Source organism: Muntiacus reevesi, chromosome X, assembly GCF_963930625.1.
Source record: "Muntiacus reevesi chromosome X, mMunRee1.1, whole genome shotgun sequence".
NCBI lineage: Eukaryota > Metazoa > Chordata > Mammalia > Artiodactyla > Cervidae > Muntiacus > Muntiacus reevesi.
This window is the reverse complement of record NC_089271.1, coordinates 117252209-117268646: the sequence shown is the minus strand read 5'-3', so window position 1 is coordinate 117268646 and position 16438 is coordinate 117252209. Positions and strand designations below refer to the sequence as shown.

Genomic DNA, 16438 nt, shown 5'->3' with positions numbered 1-16438 from the left:
GACAGGGCATCCCTGAAGTGAGATCCTTTGTGTAAATATCTTTTTTTATGTAATTAAGAAATCAGTCAATAGGCATTTCCTAGCACTGCCCCAACCAGGTACCCAATACTTTGTGCTCCCCCATCCCCTTAGCTACACCAACATTTTCTCAAGACTTTCTGCAAAGGCCGTCTTCTTAAACTGACCTATGTCTTCTTTCACCTAGCATAATGTTTTCAAGATTCATCCAAGTTGTAGCATGTATCAACACCTCATTCCTTTTTATGGCTGAATGACATTCTATTGTATGGATACATCACACTTTTCGAATTCATTCATCTATCGATGGACTTTGGGTTGTTTTCACCTTTTAGTGATCATGAGCAGTGAGGCCAAAGCCTCTGAATATGTGTGTACAAGTACTAGTTTGAATCTTTGTTTCCAGCTCTTTTCAGTGTATACCTAGGAGTGGAGTTGTGGGGTCATGTGGTAACTTTGTTACTAAAAAGGTAATGTTTAACTTTTTGAGGAGCCACCAAGCTGTTTTTCTGCTCTATTATTTTAATACCTTCAAGGATGAGTAAACACAACAATAAAAGTGACCAATTCAAAGTCACCAGCATCTGTGAAGCCGACCTAAGGATCTCTGGGTTTTTGGCCCATGATTCTGGGGGCTGCCTCAGGATTCTAAACTATTGGCACTAATGTTGACACCTAATCCTCTTTCCTTTCATCATTCCTCCTCTCCTTCTTTCATTCCTTCATTCATTCATTTAACAAATATTAGTTGAATGCCTATCATCTTTGAAGCAGTGTTCTAGATATTGGGGGTACAGAGATAAAAGACATGCAGTTCCTATCTTTGAGGCCAATGAAAATGCTGAGGAGATGGGGCATGTTCAAGTCAAGGTGCCATGTCTCATAGTCAGGAGAGTTCCAAATGCGGACACAGTGTCCCATATAGACACCAGCCTAGAAGCTCCTCAAGGGTAGAATTGTGTCCTGTTCTTTGCTACATTCCTAGAGCCTAACAATGGTGCCTGGAACACACATGCTGTCAACAAAGCAACCTCAGAAAGGTCTGAAGTAGCCTGCCTGGCAACATCAGCCCATCACCTTTTCTCAGCACCCCAGGCCCCACATTGTGCCCTGTGGGCCATCTCTGTTCATTGAGCTCTATCTTTGAAAGGTGGCACAGAGTGGGTGTACTTTGAGTCCTGCTTCCTCTGACTTCCCTTCAATTTCAGAATGAGTTCTCTTTCAAAAATGTCTGTATATTTTTAGTTTCATGATCCCTTCTTCGAAGAGGAACCCAGATTATGCAAGGAAGTGAGACCATCTTTCTCAGGGAGTAAATTCACGGTGAGCAGGAACACGCTCTATCACCACTTTGATTTTTGTTTCTAGAAATCGTCTTCTATCAGACTTACGGTGGAAGTGGGGGCTGAGAGGTGGGCAAGAGCTGGCTCTCATGCTCATTATATTCCATGATTTTGGTATGCATCTCTTTCAGTTCGGCCTATGTTCTGCTTTCTTTGGACCTGACTGTTAACCACAGAAGTTTCCAGAAGAAAACCTAGGGCAGCATGCACAGATGTTGCCAATTTTATAAACTACTATTTCAGTGCATATTCTAGAAACATCTCCTGGACACAAATAATTAAGAAACTGCAAGGAGGGAATTGAGGGGAAAGAAGAAAAAGAGGGAAAGGTATTTCAAATTAGATTGGAAACAAGAAAATGGAAGTGTGGGATGACTCCGTCCCCCCCGCCCCATACTCACTGCAGAGAAGGAAAGGGTCCCTGTGCAGGAAAGCTGCTTTTAAATGGAAAAGCCCTGGGGCAGCCTGTAGACCTTTAACTTCAGTTAGCCTCAACTCCTTTAATGGGTAACTCTTGGCCTTGTCTCCTTTGGGGTTAACCTTCTATATCCATGCTGGAATGCAGGGCTGAAAGGGGAGGGTGGGGGGTGGGAGGGAAGACTCCTTCCTAGGTGATGAACATTGGAATTACACATTTCAAGGTTTCTGATTCTTCAAAAATCAAGAAAGGAAGTTCTATCAAAATTAATTGTTTTTCCTTTTTTTTTAGTACCTAAAAGGGTAGGTTAAGTATGTGCAGGGAATGAAGATGTACAAACCTCTAATTATAAAATAAATAAGCCATGGGGAGGTAACATATATCATCAGTGTAAGGAATATAGTCAATAACATTCTAATAACTTGGTATCGGGCTGAGAGTAGACTTATTGTGGTGATCATTTAATAATGCATGCAAATGCCAAATCACTATGCAGTACATCTGAAACTAACAGACATTGTACATCAATTATATTTCAATCAAAACAAACAAAGATCCCAGACCTCATGTACCAGACTGGTGGGAACCTCTCTGTTAGATCTGCCTGCAGACTCATGGAGTGCTACCTCCAATAAAACTTCCGTTTGAATTCCTACCAGGGAAGCCAAGTACTGTGTTAGGCACTTCGAGGTACAATTATGAACCAGACACGGTCCCTGCCCTCAAGGAATTTACAATCTAATAGGGGAGAGACATAAGCAGACAGCTAATTATAATGTAGAATGATGAGTGCTGGAAGTTTCTGGGGGAGGACAGAGGATGAGCATTTAAATCATGCTGGAGGGTCAGGGAAGGTTTCTTGAAAGAAATGATGCATAAACTGAAGAATGAGTAGGAGTTAGCCAAGTGAAAGGGAAGGAGGAAAGATAGTCCAGACAGATGGGTTTTATAGGAATAAGGCTTGCTAATAGAGATTAAAGCAAAAATTTACAAAATACACAATCACAAAAAATGGAAAGTTGATCTATACAAACAAAAGCTGGCTCTTTGAAAACACCATTAAAATAGGCAACGCTAGCAAGTTTGTTAAAAAAAAAACACTCAGGAGTAAAAAAGAGACAGAGGGAGAGGGAAAGAAAAAAAGTGGGGGAAAGAAAAAAGAGAACTACATTTCAAATGCATTAAAAACTGTAGGAAAATTTAAATATTCTTAGTAATTGTGTCAGTCTTGGTATATGTATAAAGTTATAAATAATTGGCATTTCATATTAATATTTATGCCAATAAATTTGGAACCTAGATGAAATGGATTGTTTTCTAGGGGAATATAAATGACAAAACTTGGTTTGAGAAGAAGGTGAAAATCGGACTATGCCAATAAACTAGAGAAGAAATTGAAATAGAATAAAAAATGCAAAAAAAAAAAAAAAGCATACACCTCAACCTTCTTGACACACAAAGATTTTAAAGGTAAATTGTACCAAACCTTGATGGGACAACCTCTTATTAATCGAACAAACTGCTTCAGAACATTGAAAAAGATGAAAAGCTTCCAATTTATTTCCCCAAACTATCATTATAGTAAGTCGCTTGCTCAGTTGTGTCTGACTCTTTGTGACCCCATGGACTATATGGTGCATGGAATTCTCCAGGCCAGGATACCGGAGCGAGTAACCTTTCCCTTCTCCAGGGGATCTCCCCAAGCTAGGGATCGAACCCAGGTCTCCTGCATTGCAGGTGGATTCTTTACCAGCTGAGCCACAAGGGAAGCTCAAGAATCTGGAGTGGGTAGCCTGTCCCTTCTCCAGTGGATCTTCCCGACCCAGGAATTGAACCGGGGTCTCCTGCGTTGCAGGTGGATTCTTTACCAACTGAGCTATCAGAAAAGCCCAACTATTATATGAATACCAAATTGTACAAAGACAGAAAAATGACACTATACAAAAGCCCTAAATAAATTATTAGCAAATAAAATCCTGCACTTTTGAAAAAGAAGAATGTAATAGAATCAATTAGGGTTTAATCCCAGAAATGCAAGGTTGGTTCACATTAGAAATAATATCAATTAATTCATTATATTTGCATATTAAAGGAAAAAAAAGATATGATCATTTCAATAGATACAGCAAGAATATTTGACAAACACAGCACTCATTTGCTCTTAGAAAGCTCTAAGAAAACTAGAAATAAAAGGAAACTTTAATTTGATAAAGACTATCTATGGGAAACCTACAGAAAATTCCTTTCTTAAAGAGGTAACTAACATAGCAGAGTTATTCAAAACAGTCTCTGAAGCTAGAGTGGAGGTTTGACTCTCTGTTCTACCACTTACTAACTGTGTGACCTGGGGTAAGCTACTTACCTTCTCTGTGCTTCAGTTTCCTCATCTATAAAATGGAAATAATAATAATACTATTATTATATACTAATATATACTAATACTAATATATATATACTAATATATAATAACTAATATATACTAATATAAATATTAGTATATAAATATAAACTAATATAAATACTAATATATAATAACTATATATATACTAATACTATATACTAATACTAATACTAATTATATACTATTATATACTACTAATAATAATGGAAATAATAATATCTCATAACTTTGTTCAGTTCAGTTCAATCACTCAGTCATGTCCGACTATTTGAAACCCCATGGACAGCATGCCAGGATTCCCTGTCCTTCACTATCTGCCGGAGTTTATGCAAACTCATGTCAACTGAGTTGGTGATGCCATCCAACCATCTCATCCTTTGTCATCCCCCCCTCCTCCTGCGTTCAATCTTTCTCAGCATCAGGGGCTTTTCTAATGAGTTGGCTGTTTGCATCAGTCACTATTTTATGCTAGACATTTCTATTTGCAAGTGTCACCATCATCTCAAATTGAACATTGAACATTGAATCCATTTCCTTTCCTCCATGCCTGCTTTTCCTTTTGACTCCCATTTTCCTGTTAGTGGCGCCACCACTTTCCAAGTCATCTAGACTCAAAACTTTGGAACTCTTTTGGTCTCTTCCTTCTCCTTAATTTCCCATATTCAGTTACCAACTCTATCCTGTTAACCCCCTCCCAATATTTTCAAATGTTTTGTAGTCTCACTCTCATGACTCTAGTCCAAGTCCACATGAACACAACCTGATATAGTAAATATCCCTCAGTCCCTGCCTAAGTCACCAAGCATACCTCCAGGCCGATCTTACTCTAAGACCACTGTCCTCAAATCATCCTCTAGCTTCAGCGTCTCTGCTGGCTTCTCACATCCTGTTATATCCAGTCTATCTCCTCTGCTTGGTTGTCAAGACTTGTCACCATCTAGCTGCACCTAACTTAACAAAGTTTATTTTTCCCTAGTCCTTTAACGTGTATCCTCTGCTTTGGTAAGACCATTATCCTCACACACCTCCTTTATTTTTAAATTCAGTGACTTTGTTTAATTCCATGCCTTGTATTGTTCTGACTCTCTTCTCTGAGTGTCTCCAAACTACCCATTCTTCAACGATCAGCTTAAATAGTGCCTGAATGATGCCATTTGTTAAACACTTAACTATGTGCTGGGTACTGAGTTCATTTAATCTCAGTAGCTTAATGTGATAGCTGTTTATTAATTTTCATCCCATTTTACAGATAGGGTATAGTGATTTGTTCAAAGTTTCCATTGCTAGTAATGGTGGATCTGGAATGCAAAGCCCCGTTGATTGCACAACCCCAGAGCTCATGCTTTTAACCACCTCCTCTGTTCTGACTCTTTGAGATGCCTCCCCTGGCTGCATCAACTCTCCCTGACATTCACTGTTTTGTCTGATATACACTGTTGTCTAATATGTACAAGTTCAACTCCCAGCAAACTGTAAGTTCCTGGAAGTCAGGGTCCACATCTCATACTTCTCTGTGCCTCCACAATCGGCACTTGATCAATTGGTAAAGTTTGATCAAATATACCTAGCATCCAGTCTTCAAGAAAGAAGGTTTGAGTAGCTTGAGGATAACACAAGCCCTCCCCATTCAAAAGCCTGGGCTCTAGAAAGGGAGGGAGGGATAGAATTACTAAATTTTTTGAGATTACCCCCCTGCCCCATCATGTCACCCCTGATGATCAGGAATCTCTCTGCCTAGTTTAGTTTAATTTTGCAGGAAAAATCTCCCCTTTACATAAGGATTAGGCTGAGCCAGGTTTTGTTAGCATGTGAAAATGGAGCCAAATCTGTCAAGTTACAATTGTGCAAAATGTGAGTCCTGGGCATCTTCCAAAAGTGAGCCCAGGGAAAACTAATAGTTGTCCTACCTACCTCACAGGGTCCTGGCAAGAATCAAGTGAGATAATGGATATGAGCACAGTTTGGAAAGTAGCAATGAAAACAGCTTGCTGCTTGAGCCTGGAGCAGAGCAAGCAGAACTCTTTAGTGATATCAAGGCCATGGCCAGGTGAAGGGTGGGGGCGCTTCAGAAATTCTTGGACTCACCATTTCCCAAAGGCTGAACAGCCTTGCTTTCCGGCAATTCTTGGGAAAATCCACTTTATCATGAGGCTCCTTCAGCTCCATGTGAATTTATCCTTGACTTCCCTTTTCCTTTTTCTAATTACACTTACTCAGCTAGTCCACAATACTCTGGGGGCTTCTGAAAGATAAGCTAACTTTCCCTCCTTTTGGTACATTGAAAAGACAGCATTTTGCTAGTGGTTTACATTTAGCTTTCAAACCTCTCTCCAAGGTCAAGAGCAAGTGATGAGGGGAAAACACACTCAGGTTGCTATCTCCTGTGGATCATCTATATATGATAGCAGCCATTGAATGTTACTAAATAAATAAGGAACGCTTCTCTGTTTCCCCTGGAGAGACCAAATTCCCCCAAATTCAAGTGTTGGAAGCCTCAGGAAAATTTAGGAGTCTAGGTTGGAATAAAGTTGGAGGTAAAAGAAGAGACTTTTGTAAGAGACAAAGTTTGGGTTCAAAGGATTCTGATTCTGAAAGTGAGGGACTTTTGGGGGGAGCCAGGGGAGAGTGAGCTCAGCTTGGCCAGAGAAGAGGAGAAAGCGCCGACTGTGCAGGGACTGTAGCCAAAGGGCTCTGGATGGAGAATAGACCTGGCTTGCAGAGGTAGCCAAAGGTATTCTGACCAGGGAATTGAGCAAGATTTATCACCTAAGTTGGCCTAGACTGAACAGAGCTTGGCTTTGAGTCTGTTTTATGTGTTGGGCATGCATTCATCCCTCCCTCCTGTAAGAGCCTTCAGATATAGAGCAATCACTCTCAGGAAAATGGGGACAAGGGGAGTTTGTCAGGAGTGGGGACAGAACCTGAGAAACCAAGCTGCGGAAGTACCCCGAAGCCTCTGAAGGCAGCCTTACAGGCAGGAAATAGCAGCCTCCACTCCCTCCCTAGCTCCTGGGCCACTGGCTACCCTATCGGATTTGAACAGCGCACACCCGGCAGACTTGGCAGCTGACCAGGAAGCTCAGTGCTGTATCCCATCCTGTGAACTCCTAGGTCCCAGCTTCCATGTACCATATACCATTTCTCCACGTTTAGGTTCTAGAACACTGATCCCTATGAGCTGAGCTGTGGCATTGATCTATGGGAACACTGTGTGTGTGTGTGTGTGTGTGTGTGTGTGCGTGTGCGTGTGTGTTGGGGGGGTTTCTGAGTGGCCCCAGCCTCAGCCTCTCTGACTGCAGGCTTCAGAGGGTGCCTGTGCCTGTGAACTTTGCTCGACTGTGATTGCTGGAGGGAGAGAGATGAGAGTAGGCTCCCGCTGTTTCTGTCCCACACTCCCCGTTATGATAGGCAGTGAAGCAAATCATTTGGGCAATTGCCTGACCTTAATGGGATAGAAAGGGCTCCTCTCTTGCCTGCAAGGAACATCCAAGTATGTGCTTACTGTTTAGTTTTCCTGGAAAAATAATTTCTCTGGCAAGCTCAGGAGGGTGAATTTGCCTTCAGAAAAGAATTGTGTCACATCCATAACCCCTGCGGCCCCCTCATGCATTTCCACGGCTGAAAAAATTGCATTCAGTGGGAGAGCAACCCAAACATCTGCTAAGAACAGTTTTTAGCTTTTGCATAAAGAAAACTGTGCTGTGTAAAGAAAAAATAAGAGATCCATGATCGGGCAGCAATTGGTAACCCAGTAGTTCACTGACACGTAGAGCTTTTGGAAGGAGAATGAAAGATATAAAATAGGTCGATTATAGGAGTACCCCTCCTTCTTGGAATTCTTCCCTTTGTACATCCATCCCTTTGTATCTGAAAGACCTTTAGAAGAAGCTTCTGGAGTCACATGCTGAAGAGTAGAGTATGCCCAGAAGGGATCCCAGTCGAAACCAGATCCAAAGCTAATAGTTGTCTCTTCAGTGGAGTTGGGGATCCTTGGGATGGGACAGGATTGCTGGGAATAGCAGGAGGAGGAAGCCTGAGTGACAAAAAAGGGACCAGGAGAGGAAAGGGGAGATGGGGCACGGCTCACTCTGGATATCGCAGATGGAAAGGGCCTCATAGCCCATCTACACCAGTGTGTTCAAAAAAAGTTTTTTTAAACATTGGAATCCTTTGTTCAAACACAGAACCAAAAAATGAATAGAAGTGGGGCTGCTGTGGTTAAAGTGGGGTGAGGGCCCTGGGGCTCCGTTTCCTTAGCTTCTCTTTCTCTTGCTGAAGCTAAGAGAAAAGGGAGGTAGAACCACACCCTGTTGGATAGTGAGAACTGATTGTTCAACAAAAACTGTTGATTCAAAAAAAGTTGATTTGTTGAATACAGTCATTGCTAAAAATTAAATTAGGTCTATTGGCAATTACGTTATATTCAAGATAAGGCTGATAAATACTGAATACTCATCACTTCCAAATTATCTTGCTACACTTCACTATTATCTATGCTTTTGATTTACATCTGTTGTGTCTATGTGGTAGAAACACCCTATGATAGTGCACAGGTGGACATCTCATCCAAACTCTTTTTTAAAAATTAAAAAAGTAATTGGGGCCACATTGCACCTCATGTAGGATCTTAGTTTCCTGACCAGGGGTCAAACCCATGATCCCTGCAGTGGAAGCTCAGAGTCTAACCACTGGGCTGCTAGGGAAGTCCCTCTTTAAGACTGTGTTCCATGACAACATACTGAGAGCTTGAAATTTGCCTTGGTGGGGGTGTTTACACCATGTGAAAGTGTAGAAATCAGCAAATGCTATAAATCAACATCCTTCTCTTCTTTTTCTCCTAACTGAGAGGGCCAATTGTTAAACTTTTCACCAGTGGGCCACTGACTACACTGTCAGACCTCACTTCTCCAGAAGTTATCCTTACAGCAACCTCAGTCATGAAGAGTGTGTTTTAGTACTCAGGAGGGGAAGAGGAAAGGCAGCTGAGTGATGGTATCATAAACATAGACCTTTACTCTGTGGAAGAGACAAGCCACTATATGGCCCCAGTCCATGCGGATATGTGTTAAATAATGTGGCAGATGTGAAGCAGCCTGGGGATAACAGCATGGACTGACACCTGACCTTGGGAAGTCCCAGGGTCACAATCTTGAGTCTTCTACTTTAAGGGCAAATGCAACCCAGCTTATTCCTAAGACCTTCAAAGATCCTCTTAAGACCATCAAAGACCCTTATTCCAAAAACCCTCCCTGCCTCACAGCCCAGCACAGTTCAGCAAGTGGCCCTGTTGATCCTTATGACTCTCTCTAAAGGGGCTAAATTACAGGCAGAACAAGCCCACAAAGAAGCTCCAGGTCTGTGGTGTCTCCCAGTGTCCAGAACATCTAGCACAGTATTTGGCACATAGAAGGCCCTTAATAATGATTTATTGAAAGAAGGAACCGATTTTTCAAAGCCAATCCCTCGCCTCTTTCCCACGATTTCTCCTTTACTGCCCCCCACCTCCCAATCCTCTCTGTCCTTCCTCTTCTCTCTCTCCTGGGCCTGATCCCTTTACTTCCAGTTTCTCATACCCTCTTCTCTGTCCCCTCTTTTCCTCTGTCCTCTTCATTACCTCAGACTGCTGGTTGTCACCCACTTTCCCCTCCTCACCCACCCAAACACCCATCCTGCAAAGTCCTGCTTGAGGCCCTGCAGACTGGAGGCAGTCTCCCCCAAACCCAGAGTGTCGCTTAGTGGAAAAGTCCCTTTGTCCGCAGTCTTTACAAAAGGAAACTCAGTCATCTAGAGCCAAACACTTCCTTTTTCTCATTTCTCAATTTATACTGGCACATAGGTGTGTATTCTCCAAGTGCCTCTGCTGTTCCCAAAGCACCTTGTATGCCTTTAATATCCTCACAACCTCATTTGCCACATCTAGAGTTTATAGCATTGCTGAAGACGCGGCCGAATGTATTTCCTGGTTTTAGTTAAGCCTTTTTGGATTACAGTGACCCAGATGCAACCATCTAGCCAGCTTAGGCAGACTCCAAAAGAAGCCTAGGCTGGAACTTCTGGGTGAAACTCACTCTGCAGACAAGTTGAATCGATCTGGAGAGACAAGTTAAAAGTAAGTTTGATTTAAGAAAAGTAATCTGATGGATTCTAGCACAGTAGCTGACTTCTAGAAGCTCTGCTACTGAATAGATGGGCAGTGCTGGCCACATGACTTGACCTCTCTGGGCTTCAGTTTCCATATCTGTAAAATGGGGGCAATGAGAATACCCACCTCACAGGGTTTTGGTGAGGATGAATAAATGATACATCTAATATGCTTACTCTAGCACTTGGCACAGAGTATGTGCCTTTAAAAGTGTGTTGGGGGGTATTTCTCTGGTGGTCCAGTGCTTAAGAATCCACCTGCCAATGGAGGAGACACAAGTTTGATTCCTGGTCTGGAAAGATCTCACATGTTGCAGGCCAACTAAGCCCACACGCCACAACTACTGGGTCCACGTGCTGCAACTACTGAAGCCTGTGCACCCTAGAACCCGTGCTCCCCAACAAGAGAGGTCACCCCAATGGGAAGCCTGTGCACCACAGCTAGAGAGTAGCTCCTGCTTGCTGCAACTAGAGAAAAAAGCCTGGATGCAGCAACGAAGACCCAGCCCAGACAAATTTTGTTTTTTAAAGTGTGTGTGTGTGGTGGGAGGATAATGAAAAATTTTTTTTAAAAATTCAGAACTGTGGAGTTCTTAAGAGGCATAGCAGAGTTGGAGTAAATTGTTTTGTAAGGTCCTTGAGGCCTGATCCCTCAGCCATGAGGCCCCTGCCACTGCCCCCTTGCCACTGGAGTCTGTGCCATTGAACTATGGGGCACGAGGAAGCATCCGGGGTTAGCAGGCTCACAAAAGATGTGGGAAGCGCACACACTTGGCATGGTCATGGTAACCACACAGCTAGGGAATTGGAGACCGTGTGATGGTTTCCCAGGGTCCCAGTCAACAGGGCCCGTGTGTGCCTGTGGGGCCATATCAGACCGTCTTGGCCCAGGTCCCTCATGCACTTCCTGACTTTGCCTCTCCCTGGGCCCCACCCCTCACTTCCCTCATTCCCAAAGGGTCTACCAGGACCAGGTGGGCTGGCCCTGGGCCCTCTAGGCTTCTTTTCCTACCACCTGCCCACTGTCCAGCCTCACACCCAAAACCAGACCCAGTTCTACCTTCCCTTCCCCATTTTGTTTTTTTACTTTAAGTGAAAAGCTGATCTTAAAAGATTGAGGATCCTGCCTGTACCTCCAAGACACTGGATTTAGAGAAGACAGGGTGACTTCAGTGCTTGACACTGAAATCTGAACCTTTCAGGCAGTGTGACAAATCAAGGGCCCCTCTGGCATTTGGGGTCCCTTACATGATGTGGAGGCCTGGCTGCGCCTTCTATTTAGTCCCACCTTAGGCGGTGATTTAGATAAATGGCTGGGGTTTCCAGGACTCCTGAAGGGACTTATTGGGGGTCAGCACCAGGCTATATGGGTCTCTGGGCCCTCCAGGCCCCACAGAGCTCAGGCTCTTGTCTCAGGATTGTTCTTGAAATACTGTGATTGAGTCTCCTTGGACTGCTTTTAGTAGGGGTTCAATTCCACAGATCTTAAAAAAAAGTCATTTCTTAGAAATTCAAGTCCATATCAGGAATGATAATGGGATGGCTGCCTCCCAAGGTTTGCAAGCTGTTCAGGATTTAGCTGGAAAAAAAAAAAAGAAAGAAAGAAAAGAAAGAAAGAAAAAGAGAAAAAAGAAAGAAATCCAGTCCCTTTTTGTTAATAGTGCCAATGCTTTCATTTTTCAGGCAATTTCAGTTCAATCCCAGATCTGGTTTCTGGAGTCACATTTTTCCAATCAAACCTTCTCATTTGCAGGGAGGACCCTGATGTTGGAGTGGAGGATTTGAATTTGCCCAGGTGCTGGCAGTTAGGGAGGGTTTTCATATGCAAAGCTGCACATGCTTTGGAAATGTGACCCCCCGGATTGCAACAGGAGGCAATCATCTCTGGTGAGCAAGGGCAGAGGGCGGAAGCTCGCATGGGAGTTTGTGGGCTCTGTCCTTGGACCTCCGCGTTTCTCTGGCGCCTTGCCTTCTCTGTCTATTCTGCGTTTAACTAGCACCATTAGTGGAAGTTCCACCCCTCAGAGTAATCTTGTCAGCGGAGGCCCAGCCCTGTTTCTCCAACTGTTTATGGCAGCATTTCCCAAGCTCGGGAGCTTGTTCAAAAAATACCCAAGTATTCTTTAGATCAGGTAGGTTCAGAAAGCCCAGGAAATTTCCACCCAGATGCTCCCCTGCCTTGCATCACCCCAAGTACAATATGATTAAAACTATACTCATCCTAGAAGCGACTCATCCTCAAAACTGGCCTGAAAGAATGAGGCAGGTCTATACATTGTCCTCTGGAACAATCTCTGAGAAGTCTGGAAACTTATACAAAAAGTGAGCTGCCAGCATTGCAGTGGAAGCTTGCTTACCAGGCCTCTGTGGAGCCAACTCTCAGGATAAAGGATGCTCTCCATTTCCTCTGTAAAATGCACCGACACTGGATGCCCAGGAACACCTCTCCCTAGTAGATCCAGGCACTTCTTCTTTAACGGACTTTTAATTAACTGACCAACTACTCCCCCAACTGCATAGATAAAAGAGAGTCTATTGCAGCTAACAAAAAGATTTATAGCATGAACTCTTCTATTTTACAAAAGAATCTACAAACATAAATATAGCCTTGTAAATGCAGATAATATTTCAAGACATGTGAACAGTGGTTTCTTCTGAGAAGGGAGTACTGAGTGTGTAGGGTAGAAATGTTCACTGCATATCTTTTTTTGTATGGGTTAACTTTTTACTATGTTCATGTTTTGGGGAATTATTTTTTCCCAAATCTTATTTTGAAAAATTTCAAACTCACAAAGAGATTTAAAAAAAGAAGTACAATGAATACACATTATACCCATTAAATTCCACAATTAACTTGTTGATGTATTTGCTGTATATTTCTATCGATCAAGCTATTTATATACACACATATTTTTTTTTCTTCATTGAGCTACTTGATTGTAAGTTACAGGCATCATGGCACACTACCCTAAATTCTTCAGAATGACTCTCCTAAGAATAAGGAAATTCTACTTCTTCACCACAATCATTATTACAGCTAAGAAACTAAATAAAATATCATGTAGTTTCCAATTCATATTCAAATTGTCCCAATATCCCATAAATGTCTTATAGAGTCCTTTTAAATAAAAAAAATCTAAAATCAAGGTTTGTGTATTGCACCAACTCATGTCTTTTTAGAGTAATTGACTCTGCGGTGGTGTGTGACCTTAATTTTTGTGACTGTGTGTGTGACATTGACTTTTTGAAGAGTTCAGGTCAGTGGTGTTGTAGAATATCTCATATCCTGAATTTGTTGGTTTCCTCATAGTATACATTCTTTTTTTAGTACCAATATTTAATAGCAATAGTAATAAAGGAAATCAGACCCTGCTTCATAGAAACATCAATCTTCAAATTAGCTCACCTTCCCAGTATCTCCAGTAGCAGCATTATGAGTCTTCTGGTTCTTGGATCTGATACTTTAATCCCCTTCCCCTGTATTCTCTGTATCCAGTCAGTTCCCAAGACTGTCAGTTTGCCCTTTGACATGCCTCAGGTTTTTATGTCTTCTCCAGTCCCACTCTGCCTCTGCCCCCAGGTCAGGCCTTTAATCCTCATCCTTACACTAATGCCACTGCTTCCTAACTGACCCCTCTGGTGCCAGAATCTTCCCCTCAACATCTGTGCCCCAAGAATATAAAACAAACATTGCCTTCATCGTTGTTACTCTCTTTGAAAAAGTCAGTGGCTCCCTAGTTCCTACTTCCCCGAAAGGGCCCATCTTTTTTCATCTTCGAATACCAGCCTCCAACATCAGAGACAGAGCCCCACTTAAATTCCAGTGCTGCCAATTCCTTGCTAAGTGACCCTGCACAAGTCACTAGGTTTCTCTGCCCTTCCATTTTCTTACTTGTAAAATGTAAATAATAACTGTGCCTGATTCTCAAGTTTGTCCAGCATATGTCTGCAGAGCTCCCGCTCCTTGTAAGGGTCTCTTCAAATCTTGCCCTTTCTTGGAGTCCCGCTGAAGCCCTGCTGCTTCCAGGAAGACTTCCTATCCACAGTAGTGCCCCCCCACCCCCACCCGCAGCCACCCTGTGAATTTCCATAACCCTTGTGGTCTATGGGGAATACTTTAGCAGATGCTAGTTGCTATGGACTGAATGTTTGTGTCCCTTCAAAATTCATATGTTGAAACCTAATCCCTGATGTTTACATTTTCCTCTTATCTGCTAGTTTGGACCGCTGGGGCCCCTTGAGGGCAGGAGATCTGTCTGTTGTTTGTCCTAGAGTTTAGAGAGCTAGTGCTGTGCTGAGTGTCAGCAGCTCTGAGCTTATCACGCCCCTGGATGTGGGAAGATGTTTGTGGATCTTTACAGTCCTCCATTTAACCCTGAGAAAATAGGGCTCTGAGAATTTCTGCCCCAGGTGAGAAGAGAAGGGCCAAGGGCTGCGAACATCATCCAAATGATCGTAGTCATTGCTCCTATTTATACAGTGGCTATTATGTGTCCAGTGCTTTGAATATATGCTCTATTTGATTCCAACTAGGTAAAGAAACAGATGCTCAGAGGGAAGAAACTTGCCCAAGGTCACCCAGCTATGAACAGCTAAACTTGGATTTTGAAGCCAAGTTTGCCTAAGTACAGACTCCATATTTTTTCCCTGCTGCCTCTGGAGTAACAGTGAACAAACAGTGTGTTGATGGAAGGAAGGATGACTTATTAGAGATGCTCTGATTAGGACCAAATTTATTCCAGTGCTGTCCTTTATAAATGAGAATGCCCACCCCAAGGGTAGTGTCATATTATCAGTGACGGGGCAGCTTCCCTGAGGAGGCTGCCTGCCTTCAGAACTGAGACCAGAGACAGGCATCTCTGCGACCACGGGAGAAAATGGAGCAAAGCAGCTCACACTGAAGAAGGGTTTAGGATCCCTTTATGTGCCTTAACGGGCCTCAAAAGGGGTTCATGGGAACTCCAAGAGGGTTAAAAGCAATGATAAGGAAATAAGTAGGAGAGCAAAGGAAGAATGATGAGACAAGTAAACAGGGGACAGCACAGGAGATGAGCTTAGGAAATACATGCTTAGGGGAGTCCACCAGGAAATCTAAAAGAACACCCCCTGTAATTGGGGACTGGTGTATTTGTGTGTGTATGCTATTGATTTTATCAATATATGTATGCGTGCATATGTGTGTATGTATTTGTGTGTATTGGTTCAATCTTTGGATTTAAATAAAGAACAGACCAAATTCAGAGTCAAACTGCCTCCTTCTCAGCAGCCACTTCATCACCCTGGCGTCACATTTCCCAGCTGGAGGGCAGTAATTGCATGGCCAGATCTGGACCCATCTGGGAAACACCAGGGTCTTCCTGAATCGTCATCCACCATGCTGACTGCCAAAGGCATAAGGTGACCTAAGTGAAGCCTTCACACAGGCCATATGCACAGAGTCATAAAACCCCAAGGGAATGTGGCAAGAGTCAGAGCTGGTAAGTCTGCCAAATTTCCAAGGGGAAGAAGGAACTTGCTGCGTCTGTATTTGCCCCCAGGATTGGAAAAATATATCTCAGTCACTGGAACTGAAGGGGGTGGCCTTTACCTTCATAGGAGAGTCACTGTTTATACAAATACTGCTGATGGCCTGATATATGTGTGTATCTTAATATAAATAGAGCTATATACTTACTTTGCCAGATTGCATCAGCTACCTGTTCAATGTTTTACTCTGGTGCTTAACAAAAACAGTCTGAAAATCAGAATAATCTGTGGCCTCTGCAGTGCTTCCACTTGGCTATTTTGCTTTGAGAGTAAAAGGAACCCAGATCAGGTGCTTATCCTTGAGCTAGTCACTGATTGAATGCATTACACCTCTTTTTGTTTGTTAGAAACCGTATCTTTTTGACAGAGCTCATTCACAGGAACGAGGAGGGCAGGGGCCCACACCATGGCAGCAGTGGAGGTAAAGCTAAGAGGAACGAGTGAACTGAAGGCTTGTAGCACTTAGAGAAATCAGTGAGCTGAAGGCTTGTTGCCAATGTGGTGTTTCATTTCTTAATTCAGTAAGCGTATGTCAAGTGTACCAGGCCCCATGCTAGGGTTAGGGGATACAAAAGCAAATAAAACATGTCC

General features: G+C 42.9%; 1 protein-coding gene across 1 annotated transcript in view; it reads right to left on the bottom strand.

Annotated features, from left to right (window-relative positions):
• The window catches only part of PLAC1 (placenta enriched 1), a 78242-nt gene extending 65501 nt beyond the window's left edge, over window positions 1–12741 (bottom strand). The window contains exons 1-2 of the mRNA XM_065916863.1: window positions 12679–12741; window positions 4142–4166 (exon numbers count right to left, since the gene is read on the bottom strand). The gene's annotated coding sequence lies outside the window, so the exon portion shown is untranslated. The remainder of the gene's footprint in view (window positions 1–4141; window positions 4167–12678) is intronic.
• Between the last annotated feature and the right edge of the window lie 3697 nt (window positions 12742–16438).